Genomic DNA, 8,658 nt, shown 5'->3' with positions numbered 1-8,658 from the left:
GCTGACATTAGGAAGTTTAATTTTCTATTCCTTGTGCCTATTTATTTGATCAATATTCTAATACCTTTCCCTCTTGTTCAGCTATTTAGAGATTCAGTCTAAAAGAAATGTTTCTTTAAACACACTGAAATTATCCCACAGACAGGTAAAACTAGTTTGTTTGTTTTTTCTAAACCTATTTTTTCAGTCAAGTTGATATATAGTGCTCTGCTTCTTAATTCCAGAATTTATTTCTAAAATTCCACATGCATAATTTAGACATCCAACTAAATTAGAGTCAACTACTTAAAACACTGTAAGAAAGGGAGTAAAGACAAAGCAAAGTAATACCACTGTCATATCCTAATCTACCACCCAAATAGTATGTGGGACAAGTACTCGTGTGAGTAACAGTGGCAGAAAATGGGTTTTAATTAGTATTCTAATGTGCGTCACTCATAAAATATAGTTAGGATCTGGTGTTTCAAAGGTGCTAGACACCTGTAGCTCCCATTGAGTTCATTTGGCTCTACAAAATGCTGAGACTTCAGAAAAATCCGAGCAAGTTCTTGGTAATACAAATGCTGATATCTCGTCCACACAATCAAAAAACTTCAGAAGAAAAAAAATCTAAGGAGTAAGAAACCACAATATCTTTATTTTTCCCCTTCAATTGCAAAGGCACCTTTTACAACATCCTTTAGTCTCCAAAGAGTACAGTATGTCTCTGCTCCTTTGAATGTATCTGTCATTTTCCACATTTCCCCTGATTAATGGTGACTCCCAAACTGAAACAAAATCAAATACCAACACCAATATACATGTTTTCTCTTAAGATAGTTCTTGTCCTACTTCTAGATCTATGAGGGGTATAAAATAAAAAACATGCTAATTCTGGGCACTTCATTAGTAATCTTCATAGCACAGCAAATCAATTTAACATCACTACTACATTGGGCACAAGATCATGGATTTAAGTGGATCTAGCACTGGCAAAATGCCTATGGATGCATGTGGTAAAATGATCACCCACCTTATTTACATACAGTAATCATGCTCCTAAATAAACAAAAAACACTGTTTTCTTAGAATTGACTAGTTTACCTTGAATACTTTACATCAGAAATGTACATGGAGCCAGTAAGAAACCCACTTGAAAAACAGCAAAAATATATGCCAGACCTGATTCTGCTCTCACTTATACAAGAGTAAATCCATATTACCTACAGTAAAGTAAATGGGGTTATACTGGTATAAGAGATGATATTCAAACCATTTAACTCTGGTTTGCAATCTTAAACATTCTCCAACTACCCAAGTGATATAACTGGGGTGGAGTGGGAGGCAAGCAAATAGGGGTTGTCACCCTGGGTGCCAACTTGGCAGGAGGGAGGGTTGCTCTGGGTACCCAGTTACATCCCTATACTGCTTCCCTCCTGTCTTAGACAAACTAGATATCTTCCTGACCAAGATATCTTTTCTGGAGAAGTTTGGTGTCCTGTAAGCAACCTTCAAGCTCCTATTTTAAATCTTAAGTACTGATGAGTCCACATCTGGACTGCTGTGTCCAGTTTTGGGCCCCTCACTACAGAAATAATGTGGACAAATTGGAGAGACTCCAGCAAAGGGCAACAAAAATGGCTGGAGCACATGACTTCTGAGGAGAGGCTGAGGAAATTGGGCTATATAGTCTGCAGAAGAGAAGACTGAGAGGGGATTTAATAGCAGCCTTCAACTACCTGAAGGGTAGTTACAAAGAGGATGGAACTAAATGGTTCTCAGTGGTGGCAGATGACAGAACAAGGAACAATGGTCTTAAGATGCATCAAGGGAGGTTTAAGTTAGATATTAGGAAAAACTCTCTCACCAGGAGGGTAGTAAAGCACTGGAACAAGTTACCCAGAGTGGTTGTAGAATCTCCACCCTTGGAGGCATAGGCGACATGTAGGGAGGGGCAATGTGGGAGGCACATGCCCTTGCCAGCCGGGGAGTGGGGGGCATGCACCGGTGCCCACCCTGAGATTGTAGGGGTGCTGAAAGAAGTTCCGATGGCACTTCCAGGTTTGCTGCCAGCACCCTCCCCACCTCCAGTCAGCCACTGGTGCCCCCCCAGTATCAGGAGGCACCAGTCACCCATGCTTGGAAGTTTTTAAGACCAGGCTAGACAAAGCCTTGGCTGGGATGACATAGTTGGGGATGACCCTGCTTTGAGCATGAGGTTAGCCTAGATGACCTCCTGAGGTCCCTTCCAACCTTAATTTTCTATTATTCTAATTAAGCAACCCTTTTGCTCCCTCCATTCTATCCCCCTGCCATATTTCCTTTTCAGCTCAAGATGATTTGAAGGAAAATAGCCACCAGCACACTTATAACAGGACATCAGGTACAGAAGGAACAAGGGTCAGAGACAATCTATCAGACTGATTACAAGATAGGTTGGCTAGAGAATGATAAAATTTCTAGGTCTGAGTGCAAGGTAAGGATAGTACTTGTGAGACAATGATTACCCTTGGTGGATAGATACAGTGTATTAGAGAAGAGAGAACTGTGGAAAGTGAAAACTGGCACTCAATAGGACAAAATGGAGGACAAGAATAGGGATCCATTGTGAGACAATGATAGTGGAGAGGAACTGCACTTAACAGAACAGAAGACCTAAAAGTTCAGGTGACAGAAGGGAGGACAGAGAAACTGGAAGTTATGTGGGGGACGGGGACTAAAAAGAATGAAGGAGAAACAGAAGCCCAAGGGAGAACGGCAGAAGGTTCTAAGGTGTGAGGAAGGGGACCGGTAGGAGAAAGACCAGCAGAAAAAATGGTGAAGAGAGGTTAGACTCAAACATAAATTCTCTAAATCCAGACCAGTTCCATCACATTGTAATCTTTAAACTTTTCTTCATGCCTTTTTTTAAGCTTAGATTTACATTCCTCCCTGGTCAGCATTTGCACTGAAAACTTCGTAGAAAAATGTAAAGTGCTGCAGTAAATCATGTTTCTAATATAGCAGGCCTGTCTCTCTTCCCTCTGAGCCAGTATTGAACCACTTCCCCTATATTGTGTTAAGGGGCACTGTGCTTCTGCATAGATCATCTTCCAGATGAGAAGAAAACCAAAGTCTCACTACTTCTAGTCATTAAAGTTCCCATAGGCAGGCAAGGTTCTTCGGGAAGATGTAATATCTTTTATTAGACCAACTAAATAGTTGGAAAAAATGTTCTTTGCAAGCTTTTGGGCATAAACACCCTTCCTTAGGAATATGGAGATCCCATGGCACTTTTCATGGGAGCAAGGATGTTAGCACAAGTATCCTATCTAAATGTCAGCCTGGGTACTGACATTCTGCTTATCTAAACTTTCCATGTAGTTTCAATTGCATGTGGTATCCTTCTTCATTTCTTTTCCAAAACTGTTCTGCTTTGTTGCCATGCATGACTGAACAGCTGCTGTTTGCAACCTCTGGGATGGCTGAATTGCACTGGTGGGTGAAATGACTCCTATATATAAAGTAGTTTGTAAGATTCTTTTGGGATGTTTCAAAACAAGATGCACTACATATCTGTCAAATACCTACATTATGATTAGCCAATCTTCCTGCTTATTTGACCAGACACTTTCAATTTATAGAAATATATGGCAACAAGAATAACTCATGCAGAACTATAGATGGGCCAAAGATTACACATTTTGGTTTTGCAGAGACATACACAACACCAGAAATTATTTGAATTCTGGGTCTATTTTATCTGAACTACCAAAATGTTAGTGATGAGGGAAATTCAGATAAAAAAATTCTAACTCTAGTCCCATCTAAAGCAGCAATTAAATGAAAGTCAATAGCAAAACCTGAGGATTGCAGAGATACCCGGACAGAGTGCTGTTGAAAATCCTGCCAAAAGTCTTTATATTAATTGACTTAAATTTTCTGAAAAATTTCAAAGCATTGACAATGCTCTAGATCTTCCATAATGGAGAAATTTGTTAACACAAAGCAGAGTACCCAAAGGTCACATCTTTAACCATGCATCAGTTTTAATGACATGGTCAAGACAGAGGACAAATGTGTATACATCAGGAAAAAGAAGATTTTTTTTTTTAGCAAAGGAACAACCAATATGTAGCTCTATGGCCATTTGGCCTAAACAAGCCTTGTCTGTACAATGCACCCTTTTCATGGGAGTAAATAACCACTGCTCTACCAGTTCAACTCCAGCCTGTGTCTGCCAAGCATTCATGATGCAAGCCCTCAGATGTGAACTTCAGGCAGAAAAAAGAAATAGGACAACTGGTGAATAAGAACTCCACACTTTTTTTTCTTGCAATACAATGCAACTACCCCAGGTCAATATTTAATTAGAGCTGTCCCTTCCCTTCGTAGAATCATCATCCCTTCCTTTCACAGACTCACCATAGAGAAGTAGGGCTGGAAGGAACCTCCAGAGGTCATCAAACCCTTTCCTGAAGCAGGATCATCCCTATCCAAACAATCCCATACAAACCATGATCTAAACTCTGCTTAAGACTACTGTCAACCTTGACCCAACACAAATCCTAACAACACCCTGACCTACCACATATTAATCAGGGTAAGCACAGTAGCCAACATCCTGTTTCTATAAAATATTATCAATATATGCTCAAGAGATCTGGGTACAGAGCTACACCACCCACTACAAAGAAAAGCAAAAACCCTCACAGTCTGTACCAAGCTGACCATGGGGTCAAATTTCTCCTTGATCCAAAATATGGCAATCAGTCTGACCCTGAGCAGAAGGGCAAGACCCTCTAATCAGGAACCCTCACTTTGGTCCCAGCAGGAGTACTATCACACTCCAGTCAAAGTACCCAGCCCTGGCTGTAGCCAACACCCACTGCCTCTGGGATGACTTAAAAATTCCCTGACACATCTAGCAGAGAACAGGGGGGACAGGGCATGCGGGGCAAAAGCTCAGCAGCATAGGAAATACCCATAGTAGAACATAGGCATTAGGGGTGTGTGAAATGGACTGCATTTGATTTGGATTCGGCCCGACTTGGGGACAGTGATTCAATTAATTGATTTGGATCACTATCCCAATTTTATTTGGCCACAACTGAATCTGAAGATTCAATGATGAATTGGAGAATCAGCAATTTGGCCATAGACACAGCTTTAAATGTTCTTTCTACGTACTTCAAGGTAACAGACATGGCTAACTGCAGGGGGCCCCTCCACATGCTCAGTGATGAACCCGAGAGTGGACCAGAAGAATTTCTGGTCCACTTCAGGGTCTGCCAGGAAGCGCACTGTGGGGTCCCCCATGTCTTGGCGATCAGCCATGGGGAGACCTGGGGTGCCCCCCCCCCAGACCCAGGAGGCACCAGTCACTGAGCCAGGCAGTGAAGTGGGGGGTCCCCTGCGTGCTCACCAGTGGGCCCGGAAGTGGACAAGAAGTGTCTCTGATCTACTTCTGGGTCCACTGCCAAGCACACTGGGGACCCACCCATGCTCCCATGGGATGCTCCATCTCAGCATTCATGAGCTGGGTACCTTGAATTATGTAGAAAAAACATGTAAAGCTGTCTATGTCTGAATCGCTGAATCTTTGTGAATCTCTCCAAATTGATTCAGAGGGTTCCAATTCGATTCAGAGATTCAGTGACCAAAGCTTCACCTTAATAGGCATAGCTACACCTAGATCATCCCTGACCAGTGGCTGTCAGGACCACTGGTCAGGATAGCCTCATCACTGGAGGTGTCCACAACTTCCCTAGACAGTCTATTCTACTTTCTTACTGTTTTAACAGAGAAGATGTTTTTCCGGTATTTAATCTAAGCTTACTTTTCTGCAACTTCAAGCCATTGTTTCATATTCTCTTCTCTGAAGCAAGAGGTAAAAAGTGCTTCTCTTCGACTTAATGGCAGCCCTTCAAGTGTTTGAAGACTACTGTCATGTCCCCTCTTAAGCGCCTTTTCCGCAAACTGAACATGCGTAGCTCCTTCAGCCTCCCTTCGTATAGCTTGTATTCCAAGCCCTTTATCATCTTTGCTGCCTGCCTCTGGATCATCTCTATCTTCTCTGTCTCCTTTTTAAAATGTGGAGCTCAGAACTGCACACAGAACTCCAGGTGAAGCCTAACCAGTGCTGAGTAAGGAGGCATTATCACCTCCCACGTTTTGCACCTAACACTTCTACTGATACATCCCAAAACCACATTAGCCTTTTATGCTGCTGCATCTCACTGCAGACTCATACTGAGTTTATGATTTACCAGGACTCCGAAGTCCTTTTCTATAGTTCTGGCATCAAGACAGGTGTCACCCATTTTTGGGGGTTATTCCTTCCGAGATGCAGCACCTTGTATTTGTTCTCATTGAACTTCATCCTATTAGCTCTAGCCCAACTTTCCAATCTATCAGTGTGTTGGCAGTCCTTCCCTGTTCTGCAGACTTGCTCAAGAAGCTTTCTATGCCAGCATCCAAATCATTAAAAAAAACATGGAACAGCACTCAGCCCAGGATAGACCCCTGTGGAATTTCACTTGAACCCTCATGCCATTCTGACATGGACCTGTTAATAATTAACCTTTGCTTGTGGCTGTTGAGCCATTTGTCTATCCATCTTATAGTAGTTTTGTCCAGCAAACATTTGTTCAATGCGTTTATGAGAAGGTCAGGCAGAACCTTGTAAAAAGCCTTGCAGAAGTCCAGATACACTTGTGATCAGCCTTTGTTGTGATCAGGTACACTTTGTTGGTGACCTGCCCATTCTTCCATTGCCTGTATGCTTTCCTTTTGCATTTGAGGTGTTTTAGAAGTTCCTTGTGCAGCCACATTGGTCTCTTGCCATTCTTCTTGTGTTTCCATTATGTCAGGACAGTTTCTTACTAGGCCCTTAGAAGATTCCAACCCTCCTGGGTGCCTTTATGTCTCAATCTATTCTCCCATGACACTATGCCTTTTTGATTAAATCTGCCTTGTTGAAATCTGGCGTCCTAGTTTTGCTGATCTCATGCTTTCCCTATCTCAGGATCTACAATTCTATCAGATTGTGATTGCTTCCTCCCATGTTACCTGTAACCTTCAAATCCTCTACCAATTCTTCCCTGTTGGTCAGGACAAAATCCAAGATAGAGGTTCCCCTAGTTGTAAACTTCATTTTCTGGACAAGAAAGTTGTCCTCCACAAAATTTGGACTTGTCCAGATGAGCATGCATGTGTGGTTTGCGGCATCTCAAAGCAGTTGGAGGCAGCACATATGCACCCATTCTCTGCATTGTTAATTAGCAGTGTGGCAGGATTTGTTTGGGGGTTTTTTCACCAGGAGATCCTGGTGTAAAAAAATTCTGCTAAAAAAACAGGGTGGTACACATAGCAGCAGTGTGCCTAGGGCTGTCCCTGGGGGGAGGGGGTGCGAATCAGGGCAATTGCCCCGGGCCCCACACTTTGGGGGGCCCCACATAGCCAGGTGGAGTGACCACAGCAGCTCCACACTGCCACCAGCTTCACATCCAGCTGCTCCGCACCCACCACCACCAAATCTGCTGCTGAATCTGGTGCACCAGCCACTTAGCACCCACTCCCTCCCACTGCTGCCAAATCCACCGCTGGCTTCCTCATGTCCAGGGGCAGGGCCCCACACAGGCTGATTTGCCTGGGGCCCTGCACCAGAAAGGAAGCCTGGACAGCCAGATTTGTGCTTCTGCTGCTCCAGAAGGCCCTGAGATTCCAGGTAAGGTTGCTGGGGCAAGCCCATACTCTGCCCAAGACAATTTCCCTCCACACCAACCCCACATGCAAGGGCATACACAGCAGCAAAAAGCAATGGCACAAATTAGTTCTGCTGTTATTTTGCCATAGCAGCTGCACACCCCTGCATGTGAGGACATGCCCTTTATATTTGGCTGCATTGTTCTTCTAGCAGATGTCCAGAAAATTGAAGTCTCCCATCAGTACCATTCCACAACCTGATTGAAGAGTGCCTCATCCACCTCTTCTTCCTGATTAGATGACCTAAAATGAATATTTGCACTTTCTACACATTATGGCTAGCTTCTGAGCATATTCAGCAGCCAAAAAATTGTCACTTAGGCTAGATACAGATGTTACACATAGCGTGCATTAAGCAGGCAGAAAGCGCTCTATAGCCATAACTAAACAGACATTCACAGCTCTTAGACTACTTAAAATGGCAGATCATGCTCTAATTTAACTCTTGCTAGACATGTACTGACACTGCTTTCTGTTAGAGTGCTTGATGGATGTGTACTAAACTAAAGTGTTTTCTGTTAGAGTGCATTATTGAATGTCTGTGCCAGATCCCTTCAAGGGTTATTTTAGTGCATGACTGGTGCCATCCAAGGGGATGTTGCACAGGCCTTTGCTCCAGCCTCTGCCTGAGCCGGCCCCACCCCTCTGTTACTGACCCGAAACAGTGACAGCCTCTGATTGCAGCCCAGTATGCAGCCTTGCTAGGGCTGGGGGAAGGGGGCTTCTATCCCCACAACTGCCCGAGCTCCATGGCTTGCCAAAGGCTAGCTTGGGAGGGGGCCTTCAGGGGGAAACGCTGTGAGGTCTCTCTCCCCACAGCTGCACTTACTGGACCAAGCCATGGTGCCCCCAGGGGGCTGCTGGGAGAGGGGTCCAGGGTCTCTTCCCCTGCAGCTGCCCCTGCTGGCCCAAGCCACAGCACAGCATGGACAA

This window comes from Alligator sinensis, unplaced genomic scaffold (genome assembly GCF_000455745.1).
Source record: "Alligator sinensis unplaced genomic scaffold, ASM45574v1 scaffold1043_1, whole genome shotgun sequence".
NCBI lineage: Eukaryota > Metazoa > Chordata > Crocodylia > Alligatoridae > Alligator > Alligator sinensis.
Note: the sequence above shows the minus strand (reverse complement) of the source record.